This window comes from Lactuca virosa, chromosome 5 (genome assembly GCF_052849685.1).
Source record: "Lactuca virosa cultivar CGN04683 chromosome 5, Lactuca_virosa_CGN04683_v6, whole genome shotgun sequence".
NCBI classification, from domain to species: domain Eukaryota; kingdom Viridiplantae; phylum Streptophyta; class Magnoliopsida; order Asterales; family Asteraceae; genus Lactuca; species Lactuca virosa.
In genome coordinates this window covers 207,298,435-207,325,464 of record NC_136430.1, presented here as the reverse complement: position 1 = coordinate 207,325,464, position 27,030 = coordinate 207,298,435, and the positions used below count along the sequence as shown (strand labels likewise).

The 27,030-nt window shown below is 36.9% G+C and overlaps 1 pseudogene; it reads left to right on the top strand.

Moving 5' to 3' along the window:
• The first annotated feature begins 5,993 nt into the window (after nucleotides 1–5,993).
• LOC145114822 (polyubiquitin 11 pseudogene) lies at nucleotides 5,994–7,189 on the top strand (annotated as a pseudogene).
• Nucleotides 7,190–27,030: the final 19,841 nt, after the last annotated feature.

Genomic DNA, 27,030 nt, shown 5'->3' with positions numbered 1-27,030 from the left:
TAGTCGCGAAAGGGTACACACAGAAATACGGCATAGACTACGGAGATACTTTTGCACCAGTGGCAAAGATAAATACTATTCGAGTTCTTGTTTCGATCGCTGCGAATAAGGATTGGCCGTTAAGACAATTTGACGTTAAAAACGCTTTCTTAAATGGCTATTTGGAAGAAGAAGTGTTTATGGAACCCCCTCCTGGAATGGATTATGGTGACAAGGTGTGTAAGTTAAAAAAGGCGTTGTATGGACTAAAGCAATCTCCGAGGGCGTGGTTTGGAAGGTTTTCAAAGTTCATGAGGAAGATTGGATACAAGCAATCAGATGCAGATCATACGTTATTTGTGAAGAACATTGGAGAAAAAATTACTGCCCTTATAGTGTATGTAGACGACATGGTGGTGACCGACAATGATTCTGACGAAATAAAAAGGTTACAGGCCATACTAGGTAACGAATTTGAGTTAAAAGATCTTGAAAATCTAAGGTACTTCTTGGGTATTGAAGTAGCAAGGTCTAAACGTGGAATCCTAATGAATCAACAGAAATATGTATTAGATATTCTCGCTAAAACCGGTATGTTGGATTGTCAGCCAATAGATACACCTATTGAGGTTAATCACGGTTTGACTATTCTGTTGGGTCAGGTACCAACTAACAAGGAGAGGTATCAAAAGCTGGTTGGAAAGTTGATATATCTATCACACACTCGCCCGGACATTGCGTATGCAGTTAGCGTAGTGAGCAGATTTATGCATGTACCTAATAAAAATCATATGAAAGTCGTGTATAGAATTCTTTGATATTTAAAGTCGTCACCGGGAAAGGGTCTATTTTTTGCAAAAAATGAAAACCTTGAAGTAGAAGGGTATACCGATGCAGATTGGGCTGGGGATAAGTCCGATGGTAAGTCAACATTGGGATATTTTATGTTTGTGGGAGGAAATTTGGTGACTTGGAGAAGTAAAAAACAAAAATTGGTCTCACGTTCAAGTGCGGAGGCAGAGTTTAGAGGCATGGTTCATGGAGTGTGCGAATTATTATGGGTGAAACGGATGTTGAGAGATCTTGGCTTTAGTGTGAATAAAACTATGAATTTGTATTGTGACAATCAAGCGGCGGTAAAGATTGCAAACAACCCGGTTCAACATGATAGGACCAAACATGTCGAAGTAGATCGTCATTTCATAAAAGACCACCTCGAGAAGAAAACTATTAAGTTACCATTTGTGAATTCGAAGGAACAACTAGCCGACATGCTAACAAAGGCTGTACATGCAAGAGTATTCAATGGCTCTCTGGACAAGCTGGGAATGATGGACATTCATTCACCATCTTGAGGGGGAGTGTGGACGAGAGCACACTAAAAGTAGATAAGATTGTGGTAGTAATTATCATATATTGTATTTCCTATAGTATAGGAGGTTGTTATTGTTTCCTTTCCTTACTGGTTGTATCCCTATATATGTATACCTTCTGTAACCTTAATAAAGTAGAAAACCTTCATACGAATCCTTTTGCTTACATGATCGACCGTAACTATTGACTAGTATTTGTTACATGTTTATGTAAAATAGTAACGAAATATGTGAACATAGTTTGCAATGGTGACATTTTTAGTTAATACATGACTAAAATATTATTGGAATTTGATTAATCACCTTTAGTAACCCAGTTAATCAAAACCTTGACAACATGTTTCAAAAAACTATTACAAAAAGTCGCTTTTGTACTAGTGAGTGGTTTTAACTTGTACAAACACCAAGAATAGATCGTAAGCATATATTTAATTCATTAATTCATTTAATTTTAATCTTATTCTGATTAATTTAATGTTATGATTATGATTTATTTATTTTGTTTACTATTTTGTTATCTGATTTATTTATTTGATAAAATTTTATGTATCCTAAAATACAGATGTTCCAAATACTGAACCCTATAGTAGCATTCAATTCGATAGCGGTTCGGGTATGAGATCCATTTTGTATTTTTAATTCGAAGACTATTATCGACCAAAATTAGTAGCCCAAGAACAACAGGCACTATTGATTTTTCTTATTGGATCAAATGTAAACAGTTGCCCAAAAATGGCATCCCACTTCTGATTTTACTTATTGGATCAACTGTGTGAACAGTAGCTCAAAAAAGTAGTCGCACTCATGATTTTGCTTTTTAGATCAATCGTGAACACTAGCCCAAAAATAGCGGCCCGCTTAATTAATTAATTTTTTTTTATTAACGAAAAAATTATAAATATATATCATGCATCCTTCAACAGGATTTTTTTTTTTATTATGATTATAATTAGTCCTTCAAGCTGCCATGTTTATGATCGCATGCAAACGTGTTCATTATAGATTGACGTAGTTGTATCATATATGAGAGGGTTGTTCGAAGAATATTCTATTCATTTATTGTGTCAAACAGAAAGAAACAGACCATGTTTATGATCACATGCATACAAATTCAACTATTAATTATAGGTTGACCTAGGGTGTTTAAAACATAATCATGCTACCATGTATCCTATTCGTCATTGTGTCAAGGAGAAAGAAATACACCATGCTTTGATGCTTATGATCACATGCAAACGTATATGATGTTCAATATAGATGAAAAAAGTAAATATACTTGAAAATTGTCTATTATTGGGGGAGATATCGGTTCTAATTTAGAGATATCAATTAAGTTAATTAGGAAGCTATACTTTTTGGCAATGTTTTAAAAACCGGTTTTTTAGTTGAACCGGTATGATGACCGGTTTCCGGTTCAACCGGTTTAACCAGTTCGACCGCCAAATAAACCGATTTCTATAATTTTTATATTTTTTCGTATTTTCCTAAATAGATATATACATAAATCAATAATCTGATGTCCACAAGTTCAAACATTAAAAATAGACATGAAAACAAGTTGTAGATCAATCTAAATACATTAAAATAACATATAACCATAAGTTTTATATCAATCCACGTGCATTAAAAAAAATAAAATCTTAAATGAATACAAACGCATCAAAGAACTTCATAAAATTTATCATGTGTTTTTATTCATAAAAATATTAATAGACTAGACGAATTCCCGTGCGTTGCGCAGCGAAGATTAAAAATATATTGTTAAAATATTGAAAAATATATATTTAAAATGGTTATGTTATTGACATTAATTTTGAGATAATATTTTTACACTAATATATATATATATATATATATATATATATATATATATATATATATATATATATATATATACACATAATCTCTATTATTTTGAACAATAATATTCATTGACATCAACCCACATTCCTCATTAATAGAATTAAATATAATTATCTATTTAGTATTATTTTTAACAATTATTATTATTGATTAATTATATTTTTACTTATGCGATCATTTTCTAATTTCAATAATGATGTTCATTTAAAATACAATTTATTTATAGCTAAATGTAATTTATAATTTGATGTTATAATCATTTAAAATTGTTATTCATTAGTTTTAAACCACTTATTATTAATAATAAGTTAAAGAAGACTTTTAAGAAACACTTAATATTATTATTAAAATGTGAAATATACACTAAATAATAAAGTGATAGGATATACAATTTGCATTTCAAAAGAGACTTGCATTGATAATATGACATATCCATGTAATTTGATTTTATTATTTGTAATTATTGCTTATTAATTTTAAAACCACTTGTTATTATTAATAAGTGAAAGAAACTTTTAAAAAACACTTATTGTTATAATTAAAATGTTAAACATATACTAAAATATAAAGTGATAAGATAGACAATTTGCATTTTAAAAAAGGCTTACATGGATAATATGGATAATATGACATATCCATGATTTTTAATTAACTATTGTTTTGAAGCAACATGAACATACAAACATGTATACAATAGTTAATTAAATATTATATATCATCTTCCATAACATATGATCGATAACATGAATCTAATCTAATTTACATTAAAATTTCAACCACAACATACATATTCTTAATAGAATACTTAAATCAAGAAGATACAAAAAAGAATTAGTATATAACAAACTTACAAATTTAAAACTTCAACATAATAACATGGCTCGAAAAATTGTTCAAAGCCCTCAAACCAACACAAAAAACTTTAAACTTGTTTTCTTTGTGAATTTTGTATGTGATTTGTATTTGTGTGTCTACTCAAAAAGATTGACCTTTTTATAGTAGAGTATCCATTAATTGTTTATTAAATATATTATATAAGTTATAAAACCTTTGAATTGTTAATCATTATTAAGAGACTTTTGAGTGGTATTCATTAAAATAGGAGGTTTCAAATGCATGAGGTGTTTGCAAAATTTTGTGGGGGTTTCAAATGCATGAGATTCAAGGAAAAATGCTAGCTTTAGAAGTATGTACGATGTGAAAAAACCACTAAAGTTTATTATGCAAAATGTTTCAATTTCATGTGTTTTTATTCAATTTAACCGGTTCAACCGGTTTAATTTAACCGGTTCAACCGGATTTTTGTGAAAACCGGCCGGTTCGTTCCGGTTCAGAAATAGACATAAAACCGGTGATAGTTGAACCGCTCCCTTCTCCGGTTCCCGGTCCAACCGGTTCGACCGGCCGGTTCAAACCGGTTTTTAAAACATTGCTTTTTGGAGATCAAGCAAAATATAAAGCCCCTAATAGATTCGGTTTGGGATCGGTTACATCGTTTAATTTTCTAGTAACCAAACTAATAATTAATATTGAGGGAAAATGACATATCAATCCAACGAAGTTTCCAAACCGTTCAAAAAACCACAATCATGTTTTCTCTGTTTAAGAAAACCCAACAAACATAACCTTTTGTCTAAAAAAGCCAAATTAAGTTACACTTTTGTTCAATTCTGTGGAAGTCAAAGAAGAGAAACATATGACGTGACTTATTATAATATTGGGAAAATGACTTGTAAGACCAACGAAGTTTCCAAAGCGTTCAAAAAACTCCGATCATGTTTTGTCTGTTCAAAAAACCCAATGAACTTAACCTTTCGAACCGACAAAACATGATTTGGTTTTCTTGAACGGTTTGGAAACTTCGTTGGACTTATTTAGACAAAATGTTAAGTTCGTTGGGTTTTCTTAAACAGACAAAACATAATTGAAGTTTTTTGCATGGTTTAGAAACTTCGTTGGGCTTGTAAGTCATGTTCCCATAATATTGAATACCAAAAATGTCAAAACTTGAAACCAAATACCAAAGCAGTTGTATATACGTAATCTATTAGAGTATGGTTTGGTTCTAGTTTTTTGGTGTGGATTGGTACTCATCCCTAAGGGAGGAGGGAGTCATTCCCTCCCAACCCACTGAACCCACTGCCACATCACTTTTTCTTTTTTATTTTTCTTCATCTTTCCGAACCCACAACACACAGAAATCCTATCTTTTTGAACCCACCCAACCCACTCAATTAAAAATAAATACAAAACAATCAAATGTAAAATCTTAATTACCAATAGAGTTATCGGCGGTACCACTCCCGCTTCAACGAGTGGGCTGATTGGTTTCACTAACCCACTTCATCATCTCTCTCTACTTTCTCTTTCTTATTTTCTCTTGTACCATGTGTTTTAAAACTTGTACCTTAGTTGGTTTGTATTTTTTTTTAATTGACTGGGTTGAGTGAGTTCAAAAAGATAGGATTCCGTGTGTTGTGGGTTCGGAAAGATGAAGAAAAATAAAAGAGAAAAATTGATGTGGCAGTGGGTTCGGTGGGAACGACTCCCTCCTCCCTAAGAACCTTTCATAAAAAAAAACATACTAAAACTAAAACATGTCTTATTTATGAGCAAAATTTTTTTTTATTAGGAAGCAATACAACAAATCTAACCAACATATCAATTAAAAAATGAAAGGCGTCCGCCAAAAAAAAAAAAAAAAAACTTTTAGATCCAAACAGACCCATCTTGTAGATGCTAAAATATCATTTTTGTTTTTCACTTATAGCATTGTAAATGACAGAACGATGGGATTGAATAGACCACATCGATATCAAAACTCAAAACCCTCGTTTCATCCCCAATCTTCGCGGCAGTATGCAGATCTTCGTGAAAACCATCACCGGCAAGACCATTACCTTAGAAGTAGAGAGTTCTGATACAATCGACAACGTCAAAGCCAAGATCCAGTATAAGGAAGGGATTCCACCTGATCAGCAGAGGCTCATATTCGCCGGGAAACAGTTGCAAGTTGGAAGAACCTTAGCGGAGTACAATATCCAGAAGGAATCCACCCTTCACCTCGTCCCCCGTCTCCGTGGTGGAATGCAGATTTCCGTCAAGACCTTAACCGGAAAAACTATCACTTTGGAGGTTGAAAGTTCTGCTGGGATTGACAATGTGAAGGCTAAGATACAGGACACTGAATCTACGTTGAATATCAGCCTCCGTATTCGCAGCACGATGAAGATCTTCATCACAACACTAAACGGCAACACGATGACTTTGGAAGTTAAAGGCTCCGATACGATTGATAACGTGAAGGCTAGGGTTCAGGACAAAAGCTTTCCACTGGCTAAGCAGTGTTTGGCCTTTAATGGCACGCAGCTCGATGATGATAGAAGTTTGGCGGATTATAATATCCAACAAGAATATACCTTGGTTCTGAGGTTTAGAGGGGATGTGCAGATCTTTGTCAAGTTTTTGACAGGAAAGACGATCATTCTGGATGTTGAGAGCTCGGATACTGTTGATAATGTGAAGGCAAAAATTCAAGCCTTGGAGGGGATTCCGGCTGATCAGCAGAGGCTTGTATTTGGTGCGGGGCAGCTTGAAGATTATCGGACTCTCGCTTATTATAATATTGAAAATGAGTCCATTCTGCACCTTGTCCTGCGTATCAGAGGTTAAATGGAGCAGGTGTTATTCCAAAACTTCTTTCATCCCGTTTTATGCTATGGTGATTTACATACACATTGGTAAAAAGATAACTCGTTTTGTTTATGTAAAATGGGGGCTGATATTGCCACGGCAATTTTTTATGTTTACTGTATAAAATATATTTTGACTATTATGCCCCTATTTATTAAAGAGAGAGAAATACTATCTTTGTTTCAAAAAACAAAAGTTCATGACTGGAAATTCCAAACGACTATGTTTCTTCCTCCTTCGGTTCTGTTCTTCAGCCGGTGTTGCTTCAGCCAACCAGGGGCGGAACACGAGCATTAGAATTAGAGGGGCCGAAATCAAAACTTCAAAATAAAAAATGTTTTATATGGTTCAAAATTATGACATATCAAAGTCTTTGCTGAAAGAGATCATTTAATTATAAGTAAATTTTTAGTCATACTAAATTACTTCGGTTTGGTACGTACGAATAAGATACATATATGTAAATCTTAAGGATTATTGTAATGTTTATGTAGTTATTTACTGTTACACCTTACAAATAAATCAACAAACAAGTAATAAGCATCTAAATATTTCAAATGCCAAAATTGATTTGTACATACTAATAAGTAATAAACAATAAACTTACATATAAAAATAAATAGTTTAATCCAATAAAATAGCAATGTCAGCTTGCTAGCTTGACAACTTTACAGTTTTACAGGGAGTAGGCACATTGCAAACTATAGGGACTAGTTATAGGGACTAGGTTTAATCACAATTTTATGCTCTTCTTTATGTGTTAAATAACCGAGAAAAAAATAGAGAAGAGGCAAAAAGAGGCTACCTATAGTGCAGTGGGACTTGGGGAAAACCGAGAAGGCTCCGACATCCGACAAAGACGAGTGAGAGAGATAGAGAGCATACCATAAACACATGCGACGAACACCGGAAGGGCGTACAAAGGTAGCAGCGATCTATGCGGACGACATTGTTCTTCCGGTGAGTTTTGAGAGGTCTTTCACGGCGGCAAAAATATAATTTTAGGTTTACAGTTTTCTTAAACTCAAAGTTAAATGGTTGTAAATTTGATTGTATCCAATGTTTTAAAAACCGGTTTTTTAGGTGAACCGGTATGGTGACCGGTTCCCGGTTCAACCGGTTTAACCGCCGGGTGAACCGGTTTCTATATTTTTCATGTTTTTTTCTATTTTCCTACACATACATACATATAGAAATTATGAATTTGATATTTATAAGTTCAAACATTAAAAAATACACATAAAGATAAGTTGTAGATGAATCCAAATACATTAAAATAACACATAACCATAAGTTTTAGTGTTTTACATCAATCCATATACGTCAAAAAGAAAATAAAGTATAATACCAAAACGAAATATAGTTTTTGATGAATACAAACACATCAAAAGAATTTATAACATTTACCGTATGTTTTTATTTAGAGAAAACTAAATAGATTTGAAAAAAATCACCAAAGTTTATTATGTAAATGATTCTTTTTTCATGTGTTTTTATTCGGTTTAACCGGTTCAACCGGTTTATTTTGACCGGTTCAACCGATTTTTTCTAAAAACCGGCCGGTATCCGGTTCAGAAATCAATGTAAAACCGGTGATAGTTGAACCGCTCCCTCTCCCGGTTCCCCGTCCAACCGGTTCGACCGGCCGGTTCAAACCGGTTTTTAAAACATTAATTGTATCTTTGGATTTTATTTATTTTATAGATTTAATAGGTATATAGCTTCCTTATGTACAACAAGTTCCTAAAAAAGGTGAAGTAGTTTTCATCTGTGATTTTGTTTAGTGATTTTCTGAAAGTTTGTCAGTGGGTATTTATTGTTTTAGTTAAAAACTAAGTTGTATAAATTAAATACTGCTTATACTTAAAAATCTGGAAAACAGGAGGGGCTAATTTTTCATTCTAGTAAATATTTTATAACTTGGTTATATATAATTAGGTATTGTGAGCTTCAAAAGCAGGGGGGGTCATGGCCTCCTCTGGCTTCTAAGAGGGTCCGCCACTGCAGCCAACACCATTTGTACCCTCATTAGAAGCTTTAACCAACATAGCTATAAGTAAAAGAGCACAGGCTTACAGCCGTCGGAAACACAAGAAACATCAAGAATGAGTTTGAGTTGCCATGGTAGATTTGAATAGAGACTATGCTTCACTTAAACCAAGAAATCCATGAGGAATTTGAATAAATAATTTACTTTGTATTATTTTGTAGGAATTTCTGTGGAAAGTTAAATAGCACCAAACTAAAAATGTTTCGTCTTTTTCTTTTTGCCTTTCCTTTATTTTTTTTAAATATTATTATATATATTAAAGTTATGAAATATTTTAACGGTAAAGTGGCACTTTTTTGTCAATTTTGGTCCTCCAACTTACAACATTGACCCTTCATCTTTATGCTTTTGTTCACAAACAACCCTTTCACGTTGGTTTGAATTTTTCATAACCCTCGCCTTTTATTACATATTATTAGTATTTTGTCTTTTGGAAGAAATGGTCCTTCATCATTATTATTATTTATATATATTAAAGTTATGAAAGATTTTAACAGTGGCATTTTTTTTGTCAATTTTGGTCCTCCAACTTACAACATTGACCCTTCATCTTTATGCTTTTGTTCACAAACAACCCTTTCAGTTTGGTTTGAATTTTTCATAACCCTCGCCTTTTATTACATATTATTAGTATTTTGTCTTTTGGCAGAAATGGTCCCTCATCATTATTATTATTATTGTTAGACAAAATTACACGATTGGTCCATGTGGTTTACCAGATTTAACATTCTCTTTTTGGTTTTAAATTAATATTTTATTTATTAGAAAATACCCACCCAATACCATAAACCCACCCACCATCTGCCATCACCACCACCACCACCACCACCGCCAAAATTACATAAATGGTCCATATGGTTTACCCATGGTGACAAATTCAGTCCCTACTACCTGAAAAGACCAAATTATCCTCACATTAACGGACAAAAAGCAACCAACATGCTACTTTACTTTACAAAGCAATACCTTCCGACCCCGCCAACGCCGGGGAATCTTTTCTAGCTATTATAATAATTATTATTTTATATTAGAATTATAAGTATAACAATAATGATTTCATATAGTTTTTAATATAAGTATTATAACAATTAATAATATAAATAAAGCATTAATATGGATGCATTATTAACATTAAATGGATCTGAACAAAATATAATAATAATTATTAATATAAATATAATAATTATTATTAATATAAATATATATATAATTATTATTGTTATTATTTTCTTAGTAGATTTATTATAATTAGATTTTTTTATGATTATGTTTTTGATAATTATTATTATTATTATTATTATGGGGTATCCTGTGTTTCGCGATGGGCAAATGAAAGCATGATGATGTAATTGGTAGGTTTTTAATAACCAATAATACTACATTTTTTAAAAAATTGTTAGATGTTAAGAAATCAACTGATAAAGAATGCAAAATATAAAAAAAAAGGACAATGCAAATAATACTGTAACATTACCCTAGCAAAATATATAAAGATAGCGGTTGTTATAGGGCGTTGATATATCCACCAATTTTTTTGATACTTCCACAAATTTTGAAGGAAATTGACAGTTATGCCCCTCCTTAAATTAAAACGTATGCACACAGTATGCTTTCATTTATCACCTGGGACTTCAATAATAACAAAACCGGTGAAACCCTCTTCCAGAATCACATGAACCTCACATTACGGCAAGAAAGTCAAATGCAATAAAACTCAGACGAGAAAATCAGTCTACGTGTCCAACTAAGAGTCGGTTCTCCCAAACCAACATTTACAAAAGGATCCTTCATCCTTTAAAAGTCTGTACAGAGAAATAAATTGTCATAAAACTTTGTGATTGTGTAATATAATGGTGCATTTTTGCTTGGTTTTAATGACTTGATTTTACCCACCTCCAACTGCGTTTGATATGTGCTTTGTAATGGTGTTTTTTTTACATTTGGAAATAGCTTTGAAATTGAAAATAACTTTACAGATGGCCATTGAAACTTAGTTGACGATTTTACAACATAGTAATCGACATTCTGAACCGGAAAGTTCACCGCCACCAAAAATAGGTAAATCTAGTAAACCTAGGAGATGGATTTTGTCACACCCCCAAACCGGAACAACGGAAACGTTCGGGGGCGGAGGAAGTCATGTTCGGTATCACAACAATTGCATAATAGTAATCAAAGTAAACACAACCATTACATTAATTGAATATAGTATTTACATCTGTTCAATACATAATTTGTATGACATCAAAAATGTATAACAAAAGTAAAAAAGACGCGACTCTAAAAGCTCCGTCTTCTTAAAACCTGCGGGTGTACCTGTCTACCGGTTCCCTGAGAATACAAGTGGTTTTGAAAGTGTATCAACATTTAAGTTGGTGAGTTCATAAGTATGTTTTTGTAATGGAAACTTGTAATTGATCTTTGAAAAATGTTCGTATGTGTTCCTCATAAAGCTCCAATATTTTCTTTAGTAATGAAAAGTAGCCTTGGGCCTTAAGACCAAAATGTACATTTGTTCTGTATAACATAGTAGTGTTTGTTATAAAACCCTTGTATGAAAACATTTGTATGTATGTCTGGTTACTACCAGCTGTAATGTATAATAGTGTACTGTATGAAAACCTGTGTATGAATCCCTGGATACCACCAGTAGTAATGTATAATAGTGTACTGTTGTTTCATTAATTAAAATAAAACCATTTGTTTGAAATCCCTGGAATCCTCCAGTTGTAATTTAGTGTAATTTTATTAGTTAAAATAAAACTATTTGAAGAAATGAAATCCCGTAAACAAATGTTTTAGTTTATACTGTTGTGAGTTTCGTATAACCATGCTTGATATGACCTAGTGACCTCTATGACGTTCTTTAGGCGTCGGAAACGTTATGACATTTGTCACCCCAGGCCTGTCGGCCTAACTGTAGCTAGCAGTTCAGGTGTGGGATTGTCAGTCCCGTATAGATCTATACACAAATCTCACGCTCTCCCTCCGGGAGACGCTGGTTATATTGTATAGGATTTAGTTCCGTACCCTGATGGGTACAATTGAAGTAGTGTCTCACAACCCTGTATTAACTAGTTTACATGTACTGTTGTAGTGTTCTCTTGTACTTGAAAATGTATGTATAAACTTGTAGAATGTACTTTGTAAAGTAAAATAATTATACTTAAATAATTATTTAGTAACGCATCCTTGTATCAGGAATATAGTGTAGTGTTCCATAAACTATATCTACCATAGTTTACTTGTTGTTTCTGAACTGTTAAAATAGTGTATTGTATCCCAAACTATACCTATTATAGTTTGTATGTATGTTATTGTTTCGTGTATTGCACTTGGTAAAAGTAGTGTAGTGTTCCCAAACTATACCAATTATAGTTTAATGTATGATCTGTATTGTACTGAAAGCTTTTGCAATTTAGTTGTATGAAGGAAAACACCCTTATGCTCAACATGGTACAAAAGGGTTAGAATATATGCATGTATTAGTAAAATGTAGTTAAATCTCTGTTTGAATCAATTGCAAAAGTTTTGAAACTGTTAGATATTGTTTGTATAAAAACACTGAAATCCTTGTGTTTTACTTGTATTCCCACCCCCCCCCCCCCTGAAAAACATCGAAAATAGTAAAATCTAGGGGTATGAACTCACTTTTGGTTTGTGCTCGTGACTGGATGGCGAGACTGACGAGATGACCCTCGAGTTGGCGTAGACGTAACTAACGGTATCCTAATAATATTTAAACACATAATTGTATTTAAATTAGTGAAGTCATTAATTAAAGTGTTAGAAAACACTTGTTTTTGTGTCAAGAGTGATTACCGAAAATTGCACAAGTGTTGAAGGGTTTTTGGTTCCAAGGAGTTCTCGGCCGAAAACGGTTTGCGGTCTTGAGCTATTTTGGGTCACTTGAAGATTTGAAGGCTGTTCTTGGTGTTCTTGGTGAAAAATATGAAGATTCAAAGGATTGTTCTTGAAGATATGAATGTTCTTGGTTGATACTTAAGATAGAATTGGAAGTGTTTTCGAGTGAAAATGTGAGAAAATGACTAAGTTTTTGGATGAAACAAATATATCCGGTTGGGTTTTCGGCCGCAAAGAGGGTTTTCGGCCGAAATCATGTTTGCTGTCCGAGGGTTTATGGCCAAAAACAGTTTGCTGCCACGAGGTTTGCGGTTTCGAGGGAAAATTTTTGGTTTTTCGATTGTTTTTTATTCTGAAAACTTATATAAACTTATATAAACTTATATAAACTTTATTTATATAATTTTAATTATTTTCTAATCTTTACGAATTTAACGAAATAAATAAAGACTCGAATTTTATTTACCGGATTTGACTTTTGTTGACTCGGAAAGTAACGGGTTGTTACACTATCCCCCCGTTAGAGGGAATTTCGTCTCGAAATTCTTTCTAGAGAGTAGACTATGGACTAGGGAAAAGATGTGGATACTTTTGTTTCATTTGATCCTCTCGCTCCTAAGTGAATTCAGGTCCCCGCTTGGCATTCCATCGAACCTTCACTAATGGTATGCGGCTTTGTTTCGTTTGTTTGACTTCCCTATCCATGATTTCTACTGGTTCTTCCACGAAGTTAAGGCTCTAGTTTATCTCGATTTCATCGAGTGGAATCACAAGAGTCTTTTCCGATAGAAACTTCTTTAAGTTTGACACGTGGAAGACGGAGTGTACGTTGTTAAGTTCTTGTGGTAGACGGAGTTTGTAAGCTACTGGGCCAATCCTCGCATGGATCTCGAATGGCCCGATGTACCTTGGATTTAGATTTCCACGCTTTTCGAAGTGTATCATGCCCTTCCAAGGTGAGACCTTCAACAGAACGCGGCCATCAACCTGGAATTCCAAAGGTTTTCGTCTATTGTCTGCGTAGCTCTTTTGTCTATCTCTAGAGGCTTTTAGTCGTTCTCAGATTTGGACGATCTTTTCAGTAGTTTCTAGAATGATTTCTGGGCCAGTGAGAGTGCTATCAGGAACTTTCCCTTTAGCTAGCTGCGTGTCACCCACCTTAGCCCATCACAGAGGGGATCTGTACTTACGGCCGTAGAGGGCTTCGAATGGAGCAGCCTTGATGCTAGTGTGATAGCTATTGTTATATGAAAACTCGACTAGTGGAAAATGGGTGTCCCATGCTTTAACAAAGTCAATCACACATGCTATCAGAATGTCCTCTAGGGTTTGAATGGTTCTCTCACTCTGCCCGTCAGTTTGAGGATGGTAAGCTGTTCTCATGTCTAGCTTAGTTCCAAGAGCCTTCTGAAGTGACTGCCAAAATCTCGAGGTGAATCTACTATCTCTATCTGAGATAATAGATATGGGCACACCGTGCAGTCATACTATCTCTCAGATGTAAGTTCGGGTCAGCTTCTCCATCTTGTCTGTTTCCTTGATTGACAGGAAGTGGGCAGATTTGGTCAATCTATCGACGATTACCCAAATGGTGTCATGACCACCCGTAGTCTTGGGTAGCTTGGTTATGAAGTCCATCGTAATCCGTTCCCACTTCCACTCAGGTATTTCTGGTTGTTGAAGTAAACCTGAGGGCTTTTGGTATTCTACCTTAACTTTGGCACAAGTGAGGCACTTGCTGTCACACCCCCAAACCGGAACGGCGGAAACGTTCGGGGGCGGAGGACGTCATGTTTAGTATCACAAGACATGCATCATAGTAATCAAAGTAACACACAACCATTACATTAATATTAAAGTGTTTACAAAGTAGTGATTCACAAAAGATTGAATCCAAAAGTAAATAACAAAACAAGACATGAAGCTACTATATTTCATCTTCTGAATCCTAGTGCGCGTACCTGTTTAGTGGCTTCCTGAGAATACAATTTATTTTGAAAGAGTAGATCAGCATTTAAGCTGGTGAGTTCATAAGTATTTTAGTGATGTATTAGTAAGTTGAAAGTTCTTTTAGAAAAGTTTGCCTGTTCCTCCAGAAGATCCTATATCTTCTGATATGATGAAAGATATGTAAAAATGACTCTACAATCCTTTCTATGAATGCTAAATGGATACAAGTTATATAGAATCCAGATCAAACAAACAATCGATTGTGTGAATCTGCCCTAAGCCCACAACCAAACAAGGAACAGGGAATGAGGTGGAAGTCACACATCCCATTGTTTGTTAGATCTTTACTATATATAACCCTGGTGTATTCATTTGGTACTCACGGAGTTAACGGTAATAGTTCCTTTATATTTGAAGAAAACATTTTTTAAGAAAAACCCTTATTTCCTTTAGTAAATATGGTAACCACAATAGTTCCTTGTATAATCACTTAGTTTATACAAGCTATATATAATCTAATATCGAATGGATAGTTAATTGTGTGAATTTGCCGTAAGCCCACAACCAAACAAGGAACATGAAGTAAAGCGGAAATCACACATCCAACTACCTATCAGATATTAATTATATATAATCCTGATGTATAAACTAAGGTTTTATAGAATTAACCACTTAAGGCCCTTTAAGTTATACTGGTTTAATAAAATGGATTAAACCTTTCACTGATAAGTTTCTAGTTTAGTTTACTCAATGTTCTATCTGAAGGTATGTTTTTGTACTAGAAAATGGTGTATTGAATTTGTATACTATGACCTGACCCATACCTGGTACTCCTTATGATTACTTGGTGTATACGGAATATATATATATATATATATATATATATATATATATATATATATATATATATATATAGCTAAGATCGAATAGATAGTAGATTGGGTGCATCTGCTCTAAGCCCACAACCAAACAAGGAACGGGAAATGAAGCGGAAGGCACACATCCTACTATCTGCTGGACTCGATTAATATATATCCCTGATGTATCTACCGAGGAATCATAAAGTTAGCATTATAGGCCCCCTTCTAACTGAATGTTCATGTTACGAGTAAGTTATGTGGCGTTATTCTAATCTTTGGACAACTACTAGAAGTAATGAAATCCTGTACTCTTAACGCCTCAGTCGATACTGTTGTGAGTTTTGTATATATTTATGTGTTTTATTTATTATTGTCCGGTACTTTGTAGATGTACCCTTTATAAATAACTCCGGTATGATATATTGTTACCTCGTGTTTGCTAACCCTGGTACGTTGTATTTGTACCTTTGTTAGTGTAAACCCGGTATGATGTATTATTACCTCGTGTTTGCTTACCCTGGTACGTGGTATTCGTACCTTTGTTAGTGCAAACCCGGTATGATGTATTATTACCTCGTGTTTGCTAACCCTGGTACGTTGTATTGGTACCTTTGTTAGTGCAAACCCGGTATGATGTATTATTACCTCGTGTTTACTAATCCTGGTACGTTGTATTTGTACATTTGTTAGTGCAAACCCGGTATGATGTATTATTACCTCGTGTTTGCTAACCCTGGTACGTTGTATTTGTACATTTGTTAGTGCAAACCCGGTAGATGTATTATTACCTCGTTTTTGCTAACCCTGGTACGTTGTATTTGTACCTTTGTTAGTGCAAACCCGGTATGATGTATTAACATAATTTGTTATAAACAATGAGTTAAAGATACGATCTCTTCCTAGGATACTAGGAATATATAGTATAAGTGTGTAATTCATGATTTGTTCTTCTGTTATAGTTATAGTATGTTCCTCCCAGTACTAGTTGTAGTATGCTCCTCCCTGTACTAGTTATAGTATGCTCCTCCCTATACTAGTTATAGTATGCTCCTCTCTGTACTAGTTATAGTATGCTCCTCCCTGTACTAGCTATAGTATGAACTGAACCCCTAAACTATACATATTATAGTTTACTAGTATGTTTACTTGAACTGTTACTGACTTGAAGAAAAGACTCATTTATCTACTGAGTTATGATTGTACTTCAAAAAGAGAGTTTTATAAACAACAAAGTAACATAACTTTAAAAGAGTTTTTGAAATGATTTGATAACTTATAAAAACATAAGAAATCATTTATTGTGATGGTTATCACAAACATAATTTACACAATTATCGTTGTGTTCAACTTGTATTCCCCCCCCCCCCTTAAAAGCATTTAAAACATTTAAAAGATTGATTATAGGGGTATGAACTCATCTTATGTGGGTGATTCAATTGCAGATTCGCGTAAGGATGAGAAGTTCCACGAATGAATTCCGAGACACAAACGAGTCCTAAATGACATATAACGATATATATATATATATATATATATATATATATATATATATATAGGCACGTAATTAGTGTTTTAAACAACTAATATGCAAGGAAACACTCTTAGGGACTAGGAAACACTTGATAGAAAGTGTTACAATCACATGTGATTAACTAAAGAGGGTTTATGGCCATGCAAGGGAGTGTATGGCCAAGGGGTGTACGGCCATGGAGTGTACGGCCATACACTCATGGAAAAACATGCAAAAAGTGGGTGTTTGATCCATGTGGAAACTAGTGTGACAAAAGCACAACAAGAGGATGAATAAAGCTTTCATTTAGGAAGGACATGAGGTGTGTACGACCACACCAAGTGTGTACGACCGTACACACTCCAAAATGGATGCATTTTTGGGTCTTGATTCATAGGGATTCAAGGGTTCAAGATTTCTAATGGATAACAAGTACCTAGCAAGTGTTTAAGGCCTTAGATTATGATTCTAACAAGGGTATACGACCGTAGATAGAATGTACGGCCGTACACGCTTGATGTTCATGAGTTTGGTGATGTTTCAAGGCTTTGAATCATGGATCTTTACTAGATAATGCAACGTATCAACTAATCAATGTGTGCGGCCGTACACTCCATGTGTGCGGCCGTACACCCATGTGTGCGGCCGTACACTGCTCTTGGTGGAGTGTTTGGCTCGAGTGCAACATGAAGAACCTAAGTTAACTCATCCCTAAACCCAAAACTTGAATGTACTAGGCTTAGAACACTCATACAGACCCTAAACAATGCTAAAAGATAGTAGAAATGAGTCTGACTCTTGATTGATTGGCTGAACTTACAAGGCAAAAAATTTTGGGTTGTCACACTTGCCCACGTAGGTAGCAATCTCAGCTTTCATGTTTGACCACCAATACAGTTTCTTGAGATCCAGATACATCTTATCTGAACCTGGATAAACGGAATATCGAGTCTTATGGGCATTATTCATGACAACGTCTCTGTAGCCACCATACTTCGGCGTCCAGATCCGATTCATGAAGTAACGGACTCTATCACCTTTGATTTCTAAGTTCTTCTCTATTCATCAAAAGGCTTCATCTGCCACATTATCCGGCTTCAAGGCTTCTAGTTGAGCCTCCTTGATTTGTGTGGACAGATGTGAATGGATTGTCATGGTTAGTGCCTTCACCCGACAACCTGAGTACTCCTTTCGACTAAGGGCATCCGCTACCACATTGGCTTTACCGGGATGATATCGAATTTCGCATTCGTAATCATTGAGTAGCTCTACCCACCATCGTTGTCTCATGTTATGTTCTTTCTGGTCAAAGATATGTTGAAGGATTTTGTGGTCGGTGAAGATAGTGCACTTATGTGACAACCTGAACCTTTTTCCGTTTCCATTAACCGATTTCCGTTAATAAAATTTGAATTTTATTGAGTTTCCGTCAAACTTATTGGTTTAGAAAATCATCTAGTGTTATATAATTAAATTTATATGCGAGTCGGAACCAAAAATCACGCGAAAACCCGAATCTTCTTGAAAAAAATCAAACGGTTTTCGGCCTGACTGAGTTTACGACCATAAACCCGTGTACGGCTGTACACTCGTTTACGGCCAGCGTCAGGTGGACCCCACCACTGACCACGAAGACCCCTATAAATACGAGACCCTAACCCTCATTTACCCTTTTCTGGCCGAACACTCACTCCTTCTCTCTCTAAACTCTTAACCGTACACTCCTAAAACACCCTTATCCTTCAGAAAATCATCAAGAATCACCATTGGGAGTTGATTGGGAGCATCTAGAACACGTTTTCCATCGAATCCATCACTATTGTTCTTGTGTGTACGGCCGTACACGACCGTAAACCCCCATTCACGGTCGTACACGCTTTAAACCTTCAAAGGCCGTACACCCTTCAAGAGGCGGTTCACGGCCGTAAACCCCCATTCACGGCCATACACACTTCCTAAGTGGTGCATTAGACTGAAAACCCACTTTCATCGATTCAATCAAGTCCCAGTAACATTCCTTAACCGAAAGCAAGTGTTTTTCTAACACTTTATCTAACGAAATCGCTTATTTAGATACATATATGTATTTAATTGTTATTAGGATTCCGTTAAGTGCCACACTACAACTCGAGGGTCTTCATTTCAGTCCGTTGATTCGACGCTTGTGCACAACTAACAATGAGTTCATACCCCTACGCTTTTATGATTTTTAATGTTTTCAGGGGGGGGGGGAATACAAGCCAAACATAAATGATTTTAACAAGTTTAAAAGTTATGCATACAGTCAAACGATTTCCACATTTTATAAAATATTTAGATATTTTATCCCTTTTGTACTATGTTGAGCATAAGGGACACTTTTATCTTGGAAACCTAATTGCATAGTTTTCAGAACAATTTACAAACCAAGTACATAATATTTCAAGCAAACTATAATGTGTATAGTTTGGGGAATTCATTACACAACTTTTACCGATTCAGATTACATACATGGGTAAACATATAAACTATGACATATTTAGTTTATGATATACATTACTACAAGAGTGCAATATTTAATAATTATTACCTTATACAGTATATAACGGATTCAAATACAAGAGAACAATAAAGAATTACACGTAAACTAGATTATACAGAATTGTGAGACTCTACTTCAAAACTGTACCCTTAGGTGTTCTGAATTAAATCCTATCATAGTATAACCAGAGTCTCCTGGAGGGAGAGCGTGAGATTTGTGAATAGATCTATTCGGGACTGACAATCCCACACCTGAACTGCTAGCTACAGTTAGGCAGGCATGCCTGGGGTGACAAATGTCATTTAACCGACACTTGAAGAACGTCGTAAAGGTCACTAGGTCATATCAAGCATGGTTATACGACTCACAATAGTATAAACTAACCATTTGTTTACAAGATTTCATTATTCATTAGTTTTATTTGAAGTAATGAAACTACTATACATACTAGTGATAGTCAGGGTTTTCAAACAAGAACATACTATACAAAGGTTTTTATACCAGAATACACACATATTACGATTGTTAGTAACCAGGCATACAAACTAATGTTTTTCCTATACTACAACAGGATACTGTAACAAACATTCATAGTTAATTCTATAATTACTTAGTTTAGGTATCAGGGCCACGTATAGAGAATATTCGATAGACTGTGGAATGTGTGGTTTCCGCCTCATTTCCTGTTCCTTGTTTGGTTGTGGGCTTAGGGTAGATCCACATAGTCAACTGTCTGTTCAATATTTGTTTATACATGGCTAGCATGAACTAATTAGTCATAGATAGAACTGATATTATCACACTTTTACTAAAGAAAATATTGGATTTTCTTGGAAACATACGAACATTTTTACAGAGTCATCAACAGGTTTTCATTACAAAAACATCGCTTATGAACTCACCAGCTTTATGCTGATACTCTTTCAAAACTGCTTGTATTCTCAGGAAATCAGTAGACAGGTACCTCCTGGAGTTTTGAGAAGACGGAGCATATAGAGTCACGTCTTTTTCTTTTGATTATACTTTTGATGTATAAAAACAAGAATCAAATAGATGTAAAAACCTTTTCATATATGTATTCAATGTAATGGTTGTGTTTACTATGATTACTATGATGCAATTGTTGTGATACTACATATGACATCATCCACCTCTGAACGTTTCCGCCGTTCCGGTTTGGGGGTGTGACAGATTGGTATCAGAGCTCTTGTTTATAGGGAATTAAGTATACCGAACCTTACATGGTATTCAACTATAAACACTATGGGGCCGAAGTGCTCTGAACTAAAAGTATACTTTTAAAATATAAGTATTTTATAAGAAGTATACAAGTATACATACGTATCAGAAACAATATCATAAGTAGACCAAAACAAAAGTATTTGGATGTTGGACACTGTGGTTAAACCTGGATAGTTATGTAATCATGTCTGGGATTAATATAGCCTGATCAACTATATTTATTTAAGATATGACCAACATGTGTCTGGGAGAGATCATGGTGTTGCAGCAAGCCAAAAACTTACCAAGCTATATATATCAAGATATCGATAGAACAGAACATACAACTTAAAATACTATTTGAGTATTTTATCGCTTAGTAGAACACTTTATCTATTAGGATGAGATATATCTTGTTTCATATCTCTTGATTAAAAATCTAGGGGACTTACCATCCTCTTCTTCCTGATTATTTTTAGAAAAAGATGCCTCCCAGAAAGAGACCCAACAGGAAGAACAACGACCCTTTGCCGCCACCACCTCCTCAGTTCGATTCTGCCATGTTCCAGGCAGCAGTTACAGCTGTCGTGACTGCAGAAATGACATAAATAAACCCCGGTGGGGCTAGCGGATCCGGAGGTGGTACTCATCCCCAGAACCTCGGCGATCAGGGACATCAAAAATAGTGTTCCTATAAGGATTTCATGAACGCGAAACCCAAAGCTTTCGACGGCAATGGAGGAGTCATTGCCTTAACCCGATGGTTCGATAAGATCGAATCCATTTTCAAAATTTGCGCTTGTTCGGAGGCAAACAAAGTGAAGTTCGCCGCCTGCACCTTCACTGATAGAGCACTGACCTGGTGGAATGGTCGAGTCAAATCCCTAACCCTGCCGATAGCAAATGCCATGGGTTGGGAAAGCTTAAAAGAACTCATGCTGACTGAGTACCGCCCAAGGGGCGAGATGCAGAAATTAGAGCACGAGCTCTGGAACCTGAAGATGAAGGGTTCCGACATTGCCGCTGACACAGCTAGATTCTGTGATCTAGCTCTTCTGTGTCCGGGAATGGTCACCCCGGAAAGCAAGAAGATAGAAAGATACATTTGGGGATTGACGCCCCCAGCACAAGGGAATGTCTTGGCTGCTAAGCCTTCTACATTTAACAGCGCCAAATGCCTGGCGCAGACCCTAATAGATCACGGGGTTGATCTTGATGAAGTGACAGCAGCTCCTAAACCACCAAAGGCAAGTGGTGGAAAGAAGAAGTTTTGGAACAAACGAAAGGGCCAGTCTTCGCAGGAGCCCTAGAAGAAACAACAAACAGTGGAAGTCCACGCTGCTACTACTCATGCTGCTATTCCAACCACCTAAGCACCTGCCAGTAGGTATGCTGGTACCCTTCCGAGGTGTGACAAGTGCAATTTCCATCATCATAAGAAATACCGGGAGTTGTTGTGTAACAGCTATGGTAAGAAGGGGCACACAGCTCGATTCGGCAAGGCACCCGCCCAACCAACCAATCAGGCCCCTGGAGCGGGCGCTGGTCAAGCCTGTTATGGCTGTGGGGAGGTTGGGCATTTCAAGAGAAATTGCCCCAAGGCAACAACAACTGGCAACACAGGGAGAGTGCTAGTGATGGGCCAGGAGGAGGCAGTTGCTGATCCCACCGTTATTACGGGTACGTTCCTCCTCGACCACTCTTATGCATGCATTCTTTTCGATTATGGTGCGGAGAGAAGTTTTGTTAGTCATGTAGTTAAACATCTACTCAAGTATAAATCCCAACCTTTAACCAAAACATTTACCGTCGATATGGCTAACGGAAAGAAAGAGAGCACTAATGACATATTCATAGGCTGTACCCTTACCCTAAACGATCATTCCTTTCCAATCGACCTTATGTCGGTTTCCATAAAAAGCTTCGATGTCATCATTGGTATGGATTGGTTGAGCCCCAATCGTGCCGACATCCTTTGTTATGAAAAATCCATTCACCTCAATCTGGCCTCGGGCGAAGCTCTTATAGTTTATGGTGATAAACTCAGCTCGAACCTTCGTATCATTTCATGCATCAAGGCTCAGAAATATCTGCGAAAGGAATGCCATGCATTCCTAGCTCATGTTGTTAACGAAAAGCAGGAAGTTAAAGACCTCGAGAGCATCCCCGAAGTCTGCAACTTTCCTGATCTCTTCCCCGAAGATCTTCCCGGAATCCCTCCCATGCGCCAAGTCGAGTTCCGTATCGAATTAATCCCCGGAGCTACTCCTGTAGCTAAATCTCCATATCGTCTAGCGCCAACAGAAATGCAAGAGTTATCCAGTCAGCTCCATGAGCTACTCATCAAAGGATTCATAAGACCAAGTTCTTCACCCTAGGGATCCCCGATCTTATTCGTGAAAAAGAAAGATGGATCCTTTCAGATGTACATTGATTATCGAGAACTGAACAAGCTTACCATCAAGAACCGTTATCCCTTACCCAGAATCGACGACCTATTCGATCAACTTCAGGAGCCAGTTATTTCTCGAAGATAGACCTAAGATCAGGGCACCATCAGTTGCGAGTTCATGAGAATGATGTTCCCAAGACAGCATTCCGAACTCGTTATGGACACTACGAATTTGTAGTAATGCCCTTTGGTCTAACCAACACACCGGCGGTATTCATGGATTTGATGAATCGGGTGTGCCGCCCTTTCCTAGACAAGTTCTTAATCGTGTTCATTGATGATATACTTGTCTATTCCCGAAGCGAGGAAGATCATAGACAACATTTGAGACTAGTGCCAGAAACTATAAGGGCGGAGAAGCTCTATGCAAAGTTTTCAAAGTGCGAATTCTAGATTCGGAAAGTAAATTTCCTTGGTCACATGGTTAGCAAGGAAGGCATACACGTGGACCCTTCCAAGATCAAAGCGATTGAGAATTGGTCAGCACCGAAGACACCCACAGAAATCGTCAATTCTTGGGTCTCGCTGGCTATTATCGCAGATTTATCCAGACTTTCTCCAGAATTGCTAAGCCTTTAACCACGCTGACTCAGAAAGGTGTAACCTTTAGTTGGGGAGAAAAGCAAGACACTGTGTTTCAAACATTGAAGCAGACCCTATGCAGCACACATATTTTGTCCCTGCCCGAAGGGATGAAGGACTTCGTTGTCTACTGTGATGCATCCAATCAGGGCCTAGGTTGTGTTCTCATGCAGCGAGGAAAGGTTATTGCCTATGCCTCGAGACAGCTGAAAACACACGAAGTCAATTACACAACTCACGATCTAGAGTTGGGAGCAGTGGTCTTTGCGTTAAAGATTTGAAGACATTATCTCTACGGAACCAAGTGCACTGTCTTCACCGACCATAAGAGCCTACATCATATCTTCGATCAGAAAGAGTTGAACTTGAGAAAGCGGCAATGGGTAGAGCTACTCAGTGATTACGAGTGCGAAATACGCTACCATCCCGGCAAGGCCAATGTGGTAGCGGATGCCCTCAGCCGAAAAGAGTATTCAGGTCGTAGAGTGAAGGCGCTGACAATGACCATCCATTCCCAATTATCCGCGCAAATCAGAGAGGCTCAGCTGGAAGCCTTAAAACCAGAGAACATGTCGGATGAAGCCTTGAGAGGAATGGAAAAGAACTTAGAGGTCAAGGGAGACGGAGTTTACTATTTCATGAAACGAATCTGGACCCCGAAGTACGGCGGTTACAGGGAGGTTGTCATGAACGAAGCTCACAATACTAGATACTCCGTTTACCCAGGTTCAGATAAGATGTATCTGGATCTCATACAACTCTATTGGGTGCCGAACATGAAAGCAGAGATCGATACCTTTGTGGGCAAGTGCCTGACTTGCGCCAAGGTGAAGGTGGAATATCAAAAGCCCTCAGGTCTACTTCAGCAACCAGAAATACCTGAGTGGAAATGGGAAAGGATTACTATGGATTTCATCACTAAGTTGCCCAAGTCTCCGAGTGGGCACGACGCCATCTGGGTAATTGTCGATCGACTAACTAAATCCGCCCACTTCCTACCAATCAAAGAAAACTTTAAAATGGAGAGACTGAAACGAATATACATTCGAGAGATAGTTCGCCTTCATGGTGTGCATGTATCCATTATCTCCGATCGAGATAACAGGTTTACCTCGAGATTTTGGCAGTCACTACAGAAGGCTCTTGGAACTAAGCTGGATATGAGCACAACTTACCATCCACAGACAGATGGGCAGAGTGAGAGAACCATTCAAACATTGGAAGATATGTTGAGAGCCTGCGTCATCGACTTTGGCATGTCGTGGGACACTCATTTTCCCTTGGTCAAATTTTCCTACAACAACAGCTACCATACCAGCATCAAGGTTGCGCCGTTAGAAGCCCTCTATGGTTGTTAGTGCAGATCCCCTCTGTGTTGGGCTAAGGTGGGTGACACGCAGCTAGTCAAGGGTCAAGTCCCCGATAGCACTCTCACAGGCCCATAAATCATCCGAGAGACTACTGAAAAGATCGTACAAATCCGAGAACGACTAAAGGCTTCAAGAGATAGACAAAAGAGCTTCGCCGATAAGAGACGAAAACGCTTGGAGTTCCAGGTTGGTGACCGTGTTCTTTTGAAGATCTCACCCTTGAAAGGCATGATACGCTTCGGAAAGCGTGGCAAGATGCATCCAATGTACATTGGACCATTCGAGATCCTCGCTAGGATCGGTCCCGTAGCATACAAACTTCGCCTACCACGAGAACTTAGCAACGTACATCCTGTCTTCCACGTGTCGAACCTAAAGAAGTGTCTGTCCGATGAGACACTTGTGATACCCCTCAATGAGATCGAACTAGACGAGAGCTTACACTTCGTGGAAGAACCCGTAGAAATCATGGATCGGGAAGTCAAACGAACGAAACAAAGCCGTATCCCGATAGTGAAGGTTCACTGGAATGCTAAGCGGGGACCTGAATTCACTTGGGAGCATGAAGATTCAATGAAATAGAAGTACCCTCATCTTTTTCCGAGTCCATGATTTGTATTATGTGTCCGAATTTCGGGATGAAATTCCCTCTAACGGGGGGATGATGTGACAACCCGAACCTTTTTCCGTTCCCATTAACCGATTTCCGTTAATAAATTTTGAATTTTATTGAGTTTCCGTCAAACTTATTGGTTTAGAAAATCATCTAGTGTTATATAATTAAATTTATATGCGAGTTGGAACCAAAAATCGCGCGAAAAACCTGAATCTTCTTGAAAAAATCAAACGGTTTTCGGCCTGACTGAGTTTACGGCCGTAAACCCGTGTACGGTCGTACACTCATTTACAGCCAGCGTCGGGTGGACCCCACCACCGACCACAAAGACCCCTAGAAATACGAGACCCTACCCCTCATTTACCCTTTTCTGGCCGAACACTCACTCCTTCTCTCTCTAAACTCTTGACCGTACACTCCTAAAACACCCTTATCCTTTCAAAAATCATCAAGAATCACCATTGGGAGTTGATTGGGAGCATCTAGAACACGTTTTCCATCGAATCCAGGACTCTTGTTCTTGTGTGTACGGCCGTACACCCTTTAAATCTGCATATCTTCATTGACCGAACACCAGTTTACGGCCGTACACGCTTCAAACCTTCAAAGGTCGTACACCCTTCAAGAGGCGGTTCACGGCCGTAAACCCCCATTCACGGCCGTACACACTTCCTAAGTGGTGCATTAGACTCTAAACCCACTTTCATCGATTCAATCAAGTCCCGGTAACATTCATTAACCGAAAGCAAGTGTTTTTCTAACACTTTATCTAACGAAATCGCTAATTTAGATACATATATGTATTTAATTGTTATTAGGATTCCGTTAAGTGCCACACTACAACTCGAGGGTCTTCATTTCAGTCCGTTGATTCGACGCTTGTGCACAACTAACAGTGAGTTCATACCCCTACGCTTTTATGATTTTTAATATTTTCAGGGGGGGGGGGGAATACAAGCCAAACATAAATGATTTTAACAAGTTTAAAAGTTATGCATACAGTCAAACGATTTCCACATTTTATAAAATATTTAGATATTTTATCCCTTTTGTACTATGTTGAGCATAAGGGACACTTTTATCTTGGAAACCTAATTGCATAGTTTTCAGAACAATTTACAAACCA